The sequence below is a fragment of the Equus caballus genome, chromosome 7, assembly GCF_041296265.1.
Source record: "Equus caballus isolate H_3958 breed thoroughbred chromosome 7, TB-T2T, whole genome shotgun sequence".
In the NCBI taxonomy this organism is placed as follows: Eukaryota; Metazoa; Chordata; class Mammalia; order Perissodactyla; family Equidae; genus Equus; species Equus caballus.
The window spans coordinates 14,117,156-14,133,540 of record NC_091690.1 but is presented as its reverse complement, the minus strand read 5'-3'; the positions used below and the strand labels follow the sequence as shown (position 1 = coordinate 14,133,540).

At 42.2% G+C, this 16,385-nt stretch overlaps 2 long non-coding RNA genes across 2 annotated transcripts; one reads left to right on the top strand and one right to left on the bottom strand.

Moving 5' to 3' along the window:
• Positions 1 to 822: 822 nt before the first annotated feature.
• LOC138924966 (uncharacterized) lies at positions 823 to 7,628 on the bottom strand. Its single transcript, XR_011440440.1, has 2 exons — positions 7,494 to 7,628; positions 823 to 966 (listed from the first exon to the last, which is right to left on the bottom strand). It is a non-coding gene; the product is annotated as an uncharacterized lncRNA (long non-coding RNA).
• LOC138924964 (uncharacterized) lies at positions 3,978 to 10,184 on the top strand. Its single transcript, XR_011440438.1, has 2 exons — positions 3,978 to 4,116; positions 8,165 to 10,184. It is a non-coding gene; the product is annotated as an uncharacterized lncRNA (long non-coding RNA).
• Positions 10,185 to 16,385: the final 6,201 nt, after the last annotated feature.

Genomic DNA, 16,385 nt, shown 5'->3' with positions numbered 1-16,385 from the left:
CAGAGCCCCTGATGACCCACAGTAAATATATACCCTGAGAAAGAAAGAAAAATCTGTGTAACAGCTGATGATGTTGTTTCTGTTTCTGATACTGCAGCATGACCTAGCTTGGCTGATACGGGAAGTCTCCACAGGATTTTGAGGTGAGGAATTACATGATTTGACTCATATGTAAACAACTCTGGTGATGTTAAGAATAGACTGCAGGGGGTGGCGGCAGAGGCCAGGAGACAAATGAGGAGGTGGTTAATGCAACGATAACGCCAGCAAGAGATGGTGGTGGGCTAGAGCAGTGTAGGAGCAGCAGTGAAGTAAAAAGTGCTCAGATCCTGGATGTATTAGGAAAATAGAGCAGCCAAGATTTGCTTATGGATAGGATGTAGGATGTTAGAAGAAAGATGAAATCAAGGATGACTCCAAGGTTTGGGGCTGAGTGAAAGGTCTGATGGAGTTGCCATTAACTGAGATGGGGAATGTTATGGCAAGAGGAGGCTTGGCTGTGGGGAGGGGATCTGGAGCCTAATTTTAGACATGGTAAGTTAGGAGTGCCTATAACCATCCACAGAGAAGTCAAGCAAATAGTTGGATTTGCCAGTCCAGGGTTCAGGGGAAGAGTTGGGGCTGGGGATGTGATTTGGCTGTTAGTGTTAGATAGATTGAGATTGCATTTAAATCCAGGAGACTGGCTGAAATCACAACGGGGTTGAGAGTAAATAGAAAAGAAGTTCAAACTCTGGGGCATCCTTGATTAAGATGTCAAGGGATAGTGATAATGAGCAGGAACAGCCAGTGAAGTAAAATGAAAAACTGACTCATGTGGGGTTGTGCTGAGCATCTTGTCTTTGCACATCCAGATGCTTTCTTCAGCATTCTCCACCTGGATCTCTGTCCCCGGTGGCTGATCTTAATGGAACTGACTCCTGTTCCCTCCAGCTTCTGGTTGGGTTTGGCTCACAGGAAGGATCCCTAACGAGAGATTAGAAAGAAGAGAATAAGATTACATCAGTGGCTCTCGACTTTAAGAATGCATCAGAATCACCTGCGAGGATTGTTAAACACAGTGCTGGACCCCATCCTCAGAGTTTCTGATTCTCATCCAATTCTTGGGTGAAACGAGGATTTGCATGTTTAAGTTCCCAGGAAATGCTGATGTTGCTGGTCTGGAACCACACTTTGAGAACCACTGAGTTAGGCTATGTATACCCCTGATTTTCTCCCTGTGAGATTGCTTCAGCATGGCTGTGACCCTCAACAGAATGTCACTGTTCCCCTCTGAGCTGGCTCGTACTACATAATTCTATTTCCTCTGGAGTTTCAGTAACTTCTTCCTGCCTTCAAATTTTCAAAGGTGGTGACAACTCCATTCCTGATGGCCCCAATTCCTGCCCTACCACCTGTCCTTCCCCTACATCCTACTCATATCTTGGTAATTAGTCTGTTTGTAAACACACCCTCCTTGAATTATCCTAATTTCAGTGAGCCATCAGTGTCACTGATCTAGGAGTCCTGGAGATAAATGAAAAAGCATTTTTAAAAGGCATGTGTGGCCAATTGCGTCAAATGCTGCTGAAGGGACAAACAGGATGAGGATTTAGAAATGACCATCGCATTCAGCATTAGGAGGTCTTCATAGAATGTTGGAGACAAAAAACAATTAGGGTGCATTTGAGAAAGAACGGTTTAAACTACAGATTAAGCTGGTCCTCCTAAAACTTTTAAGTGATATTGAGGACAATGACCATGAGGCCCTGTGTCATCGGTGCTTCAATTTGCGAACCATTGAACCAGAGCAGATGCTCAGATACCTGTGAGGCATCCTACTCCCCTCTTCTAACATCAAGTTAATTAGCAAATCTTGTAACTCAATCTGCAGCAGTGGTTCTCAAACTTTAGGATGCATCAGAATCTCCTGGAGGACTGGTTAAATCTGAATGACTGGGCCCTGCCCCTGGAGTTCTCAGTCAGTAGGTCCGGAATGAAACCTGATCATTAGCATTTTTAGCAAGTTCCAAGTGATGCTAATATTGTTGGTCATGGGACCACACTTTAGAAATCACTACGCTGTTGGAGATTTCTCCTATCCTGCCTTTCCTTTCCATCCTCAGCCAGTCCAGGCTTTCATGATATTTGCCTGAATTACTACTATACCCTCTAAACCATGTCCCTGCTCCTAGCTTTGCCCCTCCCCTCATCAACCTCCTACAAGGCTCCCAAAGAGATCATTCTAAGATGCAAATTTGATTCTATTACTTCATTACCTAAAACACAAGGATCCATGCTGTAGGGGAGGAAGACATTTCCTCTACCCACTCTGGGTCCTTCTGGCTGGAGAACGAATTAAATTCTCATGAGACAGAATAACAGGAGAACACTAAACAGAACTTTATAACATGTATACACGGGAGAGGCTCAGGTAAACTGAGCAACTTGCCAAAATGGCTGAAGCCACCACCTTAAATATCATCTTCAGCTAGAGACAAAGGAGGATGTTGGGGGTGGGGGAAGTCAGTTAAGGGAGGTTACCAGACAAGTACATTAAAAAAGAGTAAGATTATTATGTAGATTTAAGTCCTAGCCTTCCCCATTGATAAGAGATTCTAGAGAGAAGGTCATCCCCCCTTCTTCCTGGTACAGAGAGGGAGACATATTTACAGATGGAGATTTCCTTTACAAATGTAAGTGTCTCTTAACAAAGGGTAAGTAAATTCTACTTTTCAGAGTTTCTTTCCTGTCTGCAGTTTTTTAAGTAACCAGTCCAAAATAATCTTCACGCCAAAGAGATATATCTTGGGGTAGCCAATTCTAGTCCCCCACAATGCTCATGGTCTTTAGGATAAAGAGCAGACTCCTTAGCATAACTCTCCATTCTCACCATTTCTGACTCTTATCACACTCCAGACATGCTGAATTAGTTCCTGAATATAATTCTGCCTCACATACGGCATTTCCCTGTTTTTAGGAGTCCTTCTTTCCTGAGTCTCCCCCTCTCCAGTTCCAAGGCTGAACAGACACCTCCCTCTCCTCTGGGATCCCCTGACATGCACTGCAGTCACATAGCTGAGACCCTGTAGCTCCCTGCATCACACTGACAAATTGTCCTGTCTGACTACCAATTAGACAAACCTCCCAGCTGTGTCCCCAGTGCCCAGCAATGTTCCTGGCCCACAAGATAGCAACCGCTCAACCACTATTTGTTAAATAATGAATGAAAGGTCCTGTGTTTTGTCAGAAAAGTGGGCATTTTAGTAAAAATTTCAGTAAGGTTCGAGGCAAAAATCATTTTCTAGTTAATCTGCAATTAACCAGAAAAGTCAATGAACCGTAACAATATATTCCCTGGTTAAGTGATGTTTCAGGAATAACAAAAATTAAAGAAGGGTAGATAAACCCAGCTTAAACCATTAGACTTTGGAAATTCTCAATAATGTGCTATCAAAAATTAATACAGATATGTTGCATTCAGGATTCAATTTGGCTAACCATAGGTTCTGGGATACAATTCCTTGCTTTTTTTTCCTCTTCATGTCACAAGAGCTTTCATTGAGATAAATAAAATCAAGCTTTTAACTAACTATATTTTCTGTAGTTCATAAACTCCTCAAAAAATTTACATTTCTACATGAGTATATATAACAAACCACATTCCAACAAAATGAGAGCCCTACTACAGTGTCGAACAACTTACAGAAGCTGGGTTCTCACTAGTTTCTTTGTGGTGGAACTGATCTTGGCAGTTAGGGACATTGAATTTTTCTCTCCTTTGCATTGAACAAAAAAATCACATTTAACAGAAAGATCAATTGGCTAGCTTAAAGTTAGACAAGAAGTAAAGGCCAGAGTGGGGCCAGGGACACAGGAGATCTGAGTTTCAGTCTTGTGTGTGGCTCACTCCCTCAGAACATGCCCTTACCATGTGACTATTGTATAACCTTATTCTCCAGGCTTACTTTAAAATTCATAAGGTGAATTCATTGCCTGAACATGTGCATTGGCTGTAATTCTACAGCAGAACTGGAAGTCACAAAAGCCAGAGAGCTTCTGAAAAATCCTGTGCTGGGGACCTCATGAAGTGATGGATCTGAAGGCCAGGAAACAGGACTTAGAAGTCATAAGAAGGTAAGTTGGAAAAGTCAAGTCTTGGGAATCTGGTGGCTTATATGCTAGAGTTCTTTGTCTGGTATTCTTTTATGTGTGTGTGCGTGTGTGTGTGTGTGTGTGCATGATCTCTGACTTCACAGGCCATGGTAAGGCTTGTCATCTATCTAGGAAACGTGTTAAGGTAAATATTCAAAGTCACCGTTAGAAAATGAAAGAACAATGTTGAATGCTGAAGTTGTTTGTCTGACAAAATATGGTTTCAAATCTCTTTTGAGAACTGCCAGGCTTAAGGAGTTTTTAAAATTATTTTTGAGTCCTTTGATCATTTTTCTTACGAGTTATGTGATTCATCACTGTTTCAAAGATGCTCCTTCTTCAAAACTCATTTTGCACAACCAGTTGCAATTTTTCTATGGGATAGTACTCATCATTTTAAGGAAAATAAACTGGTTAGCTATCTATAAAGCACAAAGCAGGGTTATTTTTCCTGATAAACTGTATCTGTAGGATTATAGTGTGTTTCTGTATTGTTGATAAAATGCAGTTGTGTTAAACTATCAGTATTTTCATAGTCAACCAATTTTTCTTATATAAACGTGGTTTAAAAATTCTCTGAAATGATAAATATTCAATCTTCCAAAAATTATATTGATTTGGAATCATCCTTCAAATCGCTAAGAAAAAACATTTAATTTGTAGAGAGGCTAGTGGTTGTGTTAAAATTATCCCAGAAGAGTCAATGGTTGGGGACCAAAGGTGTACGGGAGTTGGCAACCCATTAAGGAAAGTTGGGTTATCAGGTTTTCTGATGTCCTGTCTGGAGAAGAAAATTACTGTTGGTAAAAAGTGAATTTTGTTTCTTTTAAAAAATAGTTTGTACTCCTTTTGTTATACATGGGTTAAAAATTGACTAAGGAAAAGTAGTCCATCTAATATAAATTTTGAAACACAGGGAAATTATTGTCAACATAGCTTTTATAGAATGTGCGTTTTTCTGTCAAGTGAAAATTAGGATTGGCACATTGGATGGTGATGTTGAAGACAGTGTGGGAGGGAGGCGAGAAGGAGCTCTGAGGAAGGCGGATGAACTGGGGAGCTGAGTGAGGAGCTCTGTGCCCAGAGAGGAGAGGAGGTTGGCCCAGGAAGACTGACCCAAGATAGGCATTGGATGGCAACTCTGAGGACAGTTTTGTTCTGAAGACAAGGAGGAATCTGGGGCTCTGACAGACTGACAGAAAGCATCTTACTTTTTATGGACCAAAGACAGTGAGAAGTGGGATAAGAATACCACAGACTAAACCAAACCAGACCAAAGAGAACAAAAACCTCTTTTGGAGGGCTTAGGAAGGATAAAGAGGGGGCGGAGGAGCCTCACACCGCTTTAAGCTGAGCAGAGCTGACAGTGACAACATGAGACCTCTCACTTACCAAACCTCCCTCTGGTGGGTTCTCTGAGGTGCCCACAGATCTTAGTCAGGTATTTCATATGTTGTAAATAGATGTTGGTAAAAATAGTGAGCTAAAATAGAAATGGGGAAGGGGAGAAACACATTCCCACCCCCTCCAGCCTCATCCCCAGGTGGTAATAGCACACAGTTTCAAGAGACAAGGAACATTTCTCTCACTTTCCTCACAGAGTGGATTGACTGACCCATAATCTCGACAACAATGCTTCTTCCTTCAAAGCCCCTGGGAGAGGAGACTATGGTGCAAACTCTCTGTGAACAGCAGCCAGAAGCACTTAATACTAGTAATGTTCGCCACGGCCCGGCAATGATGGCTAACACGCTTGAGTGCGCGCCAGCATCTGTTCTCAATACTTCACATCGCTAATTCATTTAACTCTTACAAAGGTCTTTTTCTTTTACTATGCACATTTTAAAGATGAGAAAATTAAGAGAGAAAATTTTAGATTGTGAAGCTGAAAAGGCTCAAAGCCTGAACGAAACCCAGGAAGCCTGGTTTCAGGGCCTGTGCTCTTAAGCCTGTGCTACACACGGCACAGGCCTTTGAGAAGAGGCTGTTCTTCCCAGCTCTGTTCCTTACTCAGGGAATATACGCTTGGATCTAGAACAGTAGAATGTAGACCAAAAATTGAGGGCCATGAACAAACCGCGTACATCTATAGTTTGCTCGTGCTGTTTCTTCCTGTTTCAAGTCTAGCTCATGCACACCACCCCTTCTCTGTTTGGTAAACCATCTCACATCTTTCGAAGTCCCCCTGAATGCCACTGCTTTTGAAAGTCTTCTTTGTCCCCCCTACCCCTACCTCCTGCACTGATCTTTCACTTACCCTGTCATAGTGTTCTCCGTGAACTTTTCCTTCCTACAGTACTCATGACAATCATCCCAAGGCTCCGTTCATCCATGTGACTCTCTCTCACTCTGCTCTGCGCCCTCTAGGGTAGGGATCCTATCTTTCTCATCTTTGAATCCCCAATGCCTAATAGAGTGTGTGACAAATAAAAGATGTCCAATAAACTGAATTAGCTAAACAATCAATTAAACATCCTGAAAAATTGTCTTTCTTGGCACTTGTGTTGCTAGGATTGTATTTCACTAACTGGATGCTTTCTCTAGATGTCTGTAAGAAAAATAAAGGCAGAGGAACTTTCCCTTCCCTACTTGGAAATTAGAGGATAAAAAAAAAATTGACTTATTTCAACTGCGATGACTCTCTTCACATTGATTGTAATTGCTTGTAACAACCGTCAGTGTTTGCTGCTGGAGTGCAAGCCCTCTGAGGGCAGAATTCTCCTTTTCTCTCTTTCTTGGTCACTGCTGTGTCCCCAGCCCTGGGGCAGTGACTGGCACAAGGTAGGTTCTTGCTGCCACCTTATATGGAGTGCAGATGAGCTCTGAACTAAGAGTCAGAGACCCGGGTTTATAGCTTAACTCTGCTGCCAACTTTCCATAAAAGCTTGGGGAAGCCTAACTCATTCTGGCCTCAGTTTTCTTTCCTTTGTAATAACAATCAAAATCAAGAAAAGTGTAGTATTGTACCTTTTTTTTGGTGAGGAAAATTCACCCAGAGCTAACATTGCTTGTCAATCTTCCTCTTTTCTTTTCCTTTTTTTTTTTTTGCTTGAGGAAAATTAGCCCTCAGCTAAAATCTGTGCCAATCTTCCTCTACTTTGTATGTAGGCTGCCTCCACAGCGTGGCTGACGAGTGGTGCTAGGTCTGCACCTGGGATCCAAACCTGTGATCCCCAGGCCTCCAACGCGGAACATGTGGAACTTTAACCACTCAGCCACGGGGCCAGCCCCCTATATATTGTACTTTTGTGGATGTAGAAACATGAGATCTTTGTCATACAGAGACATGGGATTTCATGTCTCTAACACTGTACATTCACGAAGCAAGTGGTGGTGGTAGAAGGGTCAAAAGTACTTACTGGTCACTGAGCCAGTGTCAGTGAGATGTGGCCCCAGATGACTGTGTTCTTGCTCCAGCTGTCACTGGAGGCAAACTCAACAAGGACACTTAATGGAGAGCAGAGCTGGCAGCAGTAACCGGTTGAGTGATCTCACAATGATGATCTGTTAACTGAGGGTGCCCTAGATTAGAAGACCTGTGAAGTCCTTTCCAGTTTTCACCATCTCTGAATCTATGTACATGCAGCTGAAGTGAGAGATAAAAAACAGATTGGAAGTAACCAGAATCCAAGCACTCAAAGCTTACTTCAAAGGGGTGATGAGTGAACATAACATCATTTCTGCTTCTTCCAAACTCACTTTTTCATTTGAAGTCACATTAAGCTTAGGGAAAAGGGACAACTTCCTACTGCTCTTGTTTTCATATCAGAGGTATAATTTATACAAAACTGGAAAAGCACAAGGGCACTTCAACCTTTTCTTGAGTCTGTCTAAAACAGCAAACTCAAAAGAGCTGAAGCTGAAAAAGCATTCTAGGACTGCTATGCAAATGAGAACACCAGGCTTTACACTCGACAGCTTCATATTCCTGTGAAGTGGAAATTTTTTGCTTTGAAAGCAGTGCTGAAAGATTGCAAGAGATGTAAGTGTGATGTCAACTATTTGTATTCCACTTATGTTTTCTCAAAAGGCTCAGGACTTGAAGACCCATCACGCGTTGAATAACCAGAGTCCACTTTTCCAGCGGCTTCCTTTGCAGCTGCTCACCGCTGCAGCTGATGTGCAATCTCTGAATACAACAGCAGCCACTGAGTTCCCTCCACAGAGCCCTGGCGATGGAACAGCTGCAATTCCTTTCCACATCTCATGCTCCCAGGAGGGGAAAAAAGCCAAAGAGAAGTGACAAACTGGTCACAAGCTATTGAACACTAACACACAGCTGCAAATTCTGCAGCCTCAGCAGCAGCTGGCACCATCTTCATAAGGAGGTAGCCGTTTTTATAAAGAAAATACAGGTCCCTGGGGACCATTGACAGAACTTTAGGTAGGAAATTCAGTGATCATGTTTTATTTAAAGTGTGTTCGTTAAGTCCCATACTTTGTAACTACAGCACAAACTTTAAAATACACAGCAGCTTCGTGAAAGAGGCTGGCATGTTAATAGAGAAACATAGCTGTAACCAGGGACCTGATGGAATTTTAATTTGCCTATTTGTTGGGGGGCACCTTGAATGCCTGTTTTTGGGGTTCCGGGCAGCCAATATGTGTACATTTCTTGTGACCTGTGGGGAGTAGGTGAAGAGGAAGGTGACGCTTGGCTGTATTTGCCTGCAGGCACTAAAGGGGTGGAGGACTTGCTGCTCCCACACCAGGACACAGCATCCTAGGGCAGAGGGGACAGCCTGGACCGTGAGACCATGTGACACAACATAGGCTGAATTCTTCAGTGGAACGATGGACGCTTAGGAGAATTTCATCATTTTGAAGCTGTGCAGATCTGCAACTCTCTCCAAGAACTCCTCAGAGATACTGCTTTTGAGAGAGTAAGACTGCAGTCTAATCGCAAACAGGTCTAGTTGCTGAGGAGAGACCTTCCAGAACCAGATGGTTAACTGGGACTATAAGTGAGCTTGGGGCCTGTGATGGAGCAGCCAGTAGAACGGGGTAGCAAGAGCCATCCAAAGAGACAAGTTCAAGACATTAAGGTATCCAAGGAGAAAAGGCACACTTCAAGAACACCCAGGCCTCCTCTGCTCAAGAAATTTCCAGAGAGGCCCTAGGCTTCAAGGACCCCATTCTTCAGGGGAAAATGCATGTCAGCTTTTCTTGATTGTGATCACCCTGGGGGAGGGTGTTGTTTCTTCATGAAAACGAAGGTGGTGACTAGGAGGGTTGAGGATCCAAGACCTAAGGGAGTTGTAAAGGATGTGAACTGGAACAGCCCCATAAATTCCTGGAGGGGGAAGGTGTGAAGAAGTAAATGAAATGTCAGTATGATTTGGAGGTAGGCTGATGAGTCTTCTTTTTTCATGTTATTGAAGGAGATATTTCAAAACAGATGAGACTTGAGAAATGGTTTGAGTATTGTTAATGAATCCTACACTTAATAACATCTAATAATGCACACACAAAGAACATTCGAGAACGACCTCAATAGTATGTGAAAATGCCTGGCACAATGTCTGGACAGAGTAAATGCTTCCTCTACCCAGTGTAACTGCTATCCAGAGTCATTTCTTCCTGCGAGAGGAGCCCAAACAAGGTTTTACACCAGCCTGCACCAGGAAAATTCTACTCCTGGCCAGAAGTATGCATCAGTCCATCCGTTAAAGTATCCTGATCTCTTATTATTTGCCAAATTCAGAATTTAAAAATGTCTAATATATAGGACTGCTCTTAAAGCCTTTATAAACGCTTCAGTATAAAAAAATGACTCTCAGCCCCAGTCTATGTGAACATTACCTAAGAAGCTTTGAAAGACAAAGTACTTGCCCCAGAAATTCTGATTGAATTGATCCAGTGAAGGGCCCATACGTCTGCATTTTCAAAGGTCCTCAGGAAATTCTAGCGCGCAGCTAGGTTTGAAAACCATCGATATTGCTCATCTCTTAATTAGTCTCCGACGCTACAATTTCCTGTGTACTCTGCCATCAGAGGACTTTTTCTCTTCAAATTATGTCAAAGTTTCTCATTAAAAATCTTTAATAGCTTCCCGTGGCATGGTAAAATGAATTTCAAGGGTATTCAAGGGCCTTAGAAATCTACTTTCAAACTATCTTTTCAGTTCTATATTTTGCCATGTTCTGTGAAGCTATGGAATTCAATTTAATAAGCCTTCTGTTCTCCCCCAAAGCATGTGCATTTCCATACCTCAACAATGGCCCCACGCTGTTCCCCTGTGAAAAGTGCTCTTCCTCTCCTTTGCTCATCCAGCAAGTGTACTCATCTTTCAAGGCTCCACTTTAATGTCAATTTCCCCAACCCCTCAACAGCTTTAAATGACGCATGCCCCCTATTCCCTTAGTGCTATGTACACACTACAGCCAACATCATATTTTATTAGAGGGTCATATGGCTGAGAGGATGCTAAGTGGTCAGTACATTCTATCTCATTTTTCCTTTCCTGGACACACAGGAAGAATATTTCTCCCAGCCTCCTTTATTGCTTTACTGGGGTCATGTGCTGGCTCCTAGACAATAGAATGTCAATGGAAGCAATGAAAGCTATTCCCAGACATGGCCCTTGAGAACACCCCAATGAACCTCCTATTTTTCTTTCCCTTACCATGGCAACCTGAAAACAACTATAAGTTTCTTAAGTTCAGCGCCTGTGCTTTAGTCGTCTTTGCATTCCCGAGAACTGGTAAAGTGGCTAACACATTAGTAGGTGCTCAATGAACACTTACAGACTGATGCCAATATATGGTAAAGGAAAATAAGTGGAATTAGAAGTTTAGAAACAAAGCTGAAGCTGATTACTGCTGACAAGGCACGACACAGGCCAATAAACAGTGAAGGCGGTAGACCAAGAAATAGAAAACTGTTTCAAAAAGGTCAGTGTATCCTTTGGGAAAGTAGCTGGCATCTGTGGAGGTCAGCATGACATTTGTCTTCAGAACAGCAAAAAGGCTATGGGATAGGTTTATAATGATGGTGATGATCAACATTATAATTCCTTGTGTTTGCTTAACATGCCATATGTTTTCTAATATGTTCTTTTTTTGAGGAAGACTAGTCCTGAGCTAACATCTGCTGCCAATCCTCTTCTTTTTTTTGCTGAGGAAGACTGGCCCAGAGCTAACAGCCATGTCCATCTTCCTCTACTTTATATGTGGGACACCTGCCATAGCATGACTTGACAAGCGGTGGCGCGTAGGTCTGTACCGGGACCGGAACCGGTGAACCCCAGGCCACCAAAGCGGAACGTGCAAACTTAACTGCTGCGCCACGGGGCTGGCCCCTCTAACATATTCTCATCTATTATTTAATTTGATTCAAGAAACAATACAGAGATAATTAGAGCAGTTATTGTCATTTCTATTTCAGATAATGAAATTGAAGTCCAGTGAGATTAAGTACTTGTTCAAGGTCACACCTTAAGTGGTGGTAGAATTACAGCCCAATTTCTCGTGTGCAGCAGGCTGTTACTCTGTACCACCTTGTGACTTAGACTTGTCATCTCTCTGTCATCTATATGCTACATGAGGTTCTTAGATATCAATTGTAAAAGTCAAAACAGTAAGAGAGGCTTGTTCCCCAGCGTCTGTTTCAGCTATACTGATTAGTCAATTCCCAAGGCTTTTCCTGTTGTTCTTGCAACGGCTCCATCTCTGAGGTTAGAGGAACTGGCCAGGTTGATAGAGAAATAAGCAATTCAGACTTAATAAAGAATTCTGAGAAGCAGACATTGTGCAAGACAGAAGACATTTGTAGTTTCTAGGTCTCCCTGACATAAGACAATCAGAACCCAAAGGTTTTATTTACATGGGAGTTTTGCTAAGCCTGTAAAACAAAGAGGCTAAATGGAAAATTCCATGAGGCTAGATTTAGCATGTAGAAGGCAGGCCTGGCCAGCATCTCCAGCAGGTCCATGGGAGAGGTGAGATCATGATGAGGATGAATGAGACAAGGTTATGGGTTCAGCACCTTCATCTCACAAATGATCTTAGTGATAGGCCACCTCACAAAGACAGAGGGTTCTGGTCAACCCAGGCCCCTAATGGAGGAGAAATTCAGAACCTGTGTTCTGACCTGGGCAGACTTTTCATTTGAAGAGGGTGCTCATCATTAGCAAGGTCAGCTGAGTGTCCTCACCGAGGGTGGTACCATAGGCATATTTTGCATTCCAAATGACTCTTTGTTCTTTCCTCTCCAGGGCTGCCTGTACATTGGTTTAGTACCTAATACATTAAACTTAAAGAAATACTACAATAGTGAACCGCCTGCCTGTGGAAACTGCCTAGGTTTTAAAATTCTTATACAATTTAGTAGGTAAAACACGATTGTAAGAATAACATTACCTACTATGTATTAAGAGACTACTATGTGCCAACTAAATTTTATATATTACAACCTGCCATATAAGGAGACACAAGCACCAGAAAGGTAACTGAAGTCACCCAACTAGAAAGAGAAGATTTCAAAGTTTCTATTCTTTCCAGAGAAGAAAATAACATGGAAAGAGAGGAAGAGAGAAAGAATGGGAGATTTCTTTCCACTGTGCAATTTTGAGCATCAGTTATATGCAGGAGAAATCACTTTTATTGTGCCACGTCGTCCCCAGCTGCTTCTTCAACCCTCCAGCTTCTTTTTTTTGTTTTTTTAAAGATTTTTTTGTTTTTTTCCTTTTTCTCCCCAAAGGCCCCCGGTACATAGTTGTATATTCTTCGTTGTGGGTCCTTCTAGTTGTGACATGCGGGACGCTGCCTCAGCGTGGTTTGATGAGCAGTGCCATGTCCACGCCCAGGATTCAAACCAACGAAACACTGGGCCACCTGTAGCAGAGCACGTGAACTTAACCACTCGGCCATGGGGCCAGCCCCCTCCAGCTTCTTTTTGAGCCTTTTCTCCTGCTGCCTTGAGATCTAACTCAGGGACCCTCCAGCCAGCCTCTAATCTTATCCTCCTTAGGATTCAAGGCTCAGGAACAGGAGTTTGGGGCCTGTCAAAACCAAGTGTTTGCCCAGAGAGCTAAGGCTGGATCTAGTGCTACACAGGCCTTAGGGTTTTTAATCTGTCTTATTTCACCTACGTCATGAGTTAAAAAGGCCATTAGGGGCTAGCCTGGGACCTGAACTCCCATGGGTTACACTGTTCCTCTGGGGAAATAGTTCCAAATTCCAAAGAAGTCACTTACAAGTAAATTTTTGGGACTCCTCCACTCATAAATTTGTGACAGCCTATATAGCTATGACAAGAGTATACATTTCTTTTTACCTTAATGAAAATTTAAGGATGTAATCATTACATGAATACTGCTCAGAGTTAGGGAATTTAAAGATTCCGTAGGCTTTTATCACACACATAAGGGTAATGTGCTTTGTCTAAGACCTATAAAATTGTGATATTATTAAAGAGCTTTATCATAGGCAGCGCTTCCATTAACTACTCTCTCCTTAGCAAGCATTTCTTACAGAGTCTAATTGGGTGAGCCTTCAGTACTGTTTTCTGGCTTTGAATGAAGAAAATGAGTGCAAATGTCCTTATTACCCCAGACCACACAGGAACTAGTCCTGCCTGGCTTGGCCCTGAGCTCCCTGCACTGTTGTGCAGCCCATGGCAATGTGGGGTCTCTACTGCAATCAGGAGCCTGATGATACAAAGGTGGAGAAATGAGGGAAAGAAGGAGCGATTGGGGAGGGATCTGATTTCTCAAATGCAAGAGTGACTCTAATGAATTTAATCGCAAGCGTTGATTGAGTATCTGCTATGCGATCTACATGGTTCTTTGGAAAAAGGAGCACCCAAGCCTCTGGGCAGTGTGCTAAGTGGGCTGCATCCACCATTCCTGACAATGAATTTACATTCTGAAATGAATGTATATCTCCTCTTCCCAAGGCCAGTATCCTTTCTCATGTGCCTCTGATAATGTAAGCATTTTGCTGAGTCGAATGATGCTAGTTATTTAAAGTTACAATTTTTTTCTACAACATGTGTCCTAAACTCAAGCCAGCTACTTCATCTAGTTTCCAATTAAAAAAACAAACAGGAAAGACAGCCATGTCCAAATTACTGAGGGATTGTGCATTAGTCCAACATTTTCTAAGGAAATGTTCTGCATAGTTTCCACCTTACATGCCATCTGTAAAACCCAGCCCCTCTGTAAAATGTGACTCTGCTCTGCTGGGTTTGAGGATTGGATTCATGAGCCAATTATCAATTTGGATATTTCCTAATTGAGTTATCAGGAAACATACAGAAATTAAAAATTCTGTCACTCTTTGCTCCTGTGTGCTTGTGTTCTATTGTCATCTTTCGCTATGGTTTGCAATGATTTTTGTTGTTGCATTCCACACAACAAGCACATGACTGCTCTTGAATATGTTGCCTGGAACACCAGTGTCAGTCTATTCAGGCTGCAATAATAAAAATACCATAAACTCTGTGGCTTATAAACAACAAAAATTTATTTCTCATAGTTCTGGAGGCTGGATAGTCCAAAATGATGGTGCTGGTGGATTTTGGTGTCTGGTGAAAGCCACTTCCTCATAAATGGCTGTCTTCTTGCTGTATCGTCAAAAAGCAGAAGGCACGAGGGATCTCTCTGGGTTTCTTTTATAAGCACAATAATCCCATTCATGAGAGCTCTACCCTCAAGACCTAATCACCTCCCAAAGGCCCCATCTCCTAATACCATTACATTGGGGATTAGGTTCCAACATATGAATTTTGGGGGGAGGACACAAACGTTCAGTCCATAGCAATCAGATGTAAATATCCAGGGGAGACGAAAATGCAGGATCTCTCAGGGCTAAGGTAAGTAAGAGTGTACAGATTCACTTGTTGGGAGCAGTGAGGTTATGGTCAGAAAAAATGTAGAAGGAGTTTGGCAAAGTATGACTGAGAAACATCAAGATAGAAGAATTGATTTTAGATTTTAACAACGAACCTGAGCAAGTAGAACTGTGATACTAAAATGGGCAATGGGTGTACTATAGGACTTCAAGATGAGGAGTGAAATGATGAGAGTCGTGTTCACCAGAGCAACAAGTTTCCATGAAGCATGAACCGTTTGATACAAAGGCAGCAAAAGGTCGCATATAATTTATAATCCAGTGATATCAAATGAGACTTGCACACAAGCTCAAACTGGTGAACCAGATGATGTGAAATAAAGAGCTGAACTACACATTAAGGACTGTAAATAAAATAAAGCATCATGGAGGGAGATTCATCTGGTATATATTGAATAAATTAAGTTAAAATAAGGAGCCATTAGATGCTGGACGCTGTTATCTAGGTGAAGTAATGAGGACTTAAATTAAGATAACAGCTTTGGCAAAAGACAGAAGGAGCAAGTAGGCTGAAACATAAAGGAAAAAGATCCTGATTTAAGGATGTATTGGAAGTGGGAATAAGAAGGGAAGTTCCCAGAGATTCTGTGTGAGTGAGTCTCATGGGAATCAATGAAAGATATCCTATGGGAAAAGGAACAAGCCGCAGAAATGCAAGAAGTTGGGTTTAGGTGATCGTTAGCCCACATTATGTCAAATAACATCAAGCTGTGCAGACAGAGATGCCTTATGGATAGTGAGGATTTGTTGGCAAGAGGCCCGCCAAGAGAGATCTACAGTGAGACCAAGTCTGTATAAACGGGATCCAGCCATCTGTACAGATAGTAAGTGTTTCCAGAGCTCAGAATAAGGAAAAGCCACTTGGGAACAGATAAATCATAAAACTTTCTAGGAAGATATGGGAGGAAGCTTGGCCTTCAAGGGTGAGTATGAATTGAATAGGTAGAAAGGATTTGGAAGAACACTTCAAGTTAAAGAGGACTGATAAGAACAATGGCCCAGAAATGGCAAAATACATGATCTGTTTGACATAGCAATTTGTACACCAGCTTTTCAGGTGAAGAGTTCCTAAGAAAGAGAAAACTTTGGCACCAGGCTTTATTGACACAGATAGGAATTTGGCAATAGGTGAGCTTTTGGCGGTTTTTGAGCGGGCTGTGAAATGATGAACTCTTTGTTGGATGAACTCTTTGTTGGAGAAAGTCAATAGAGAAGTCAACTGAAAGGGACATGGCTGTAGTGGCATGGAAAACAGCTGACCTTGGCATCCTCAGATCCAGATTCAAATACTGATCTGCCAAGTATGATGTGTGTGACTATGAGTGTTCCACCCAGTTAACCTTTCTAAGCCTTAATATCTGTCTCAGTTAGATGGGGATAGAATATGTACCTCTCAAG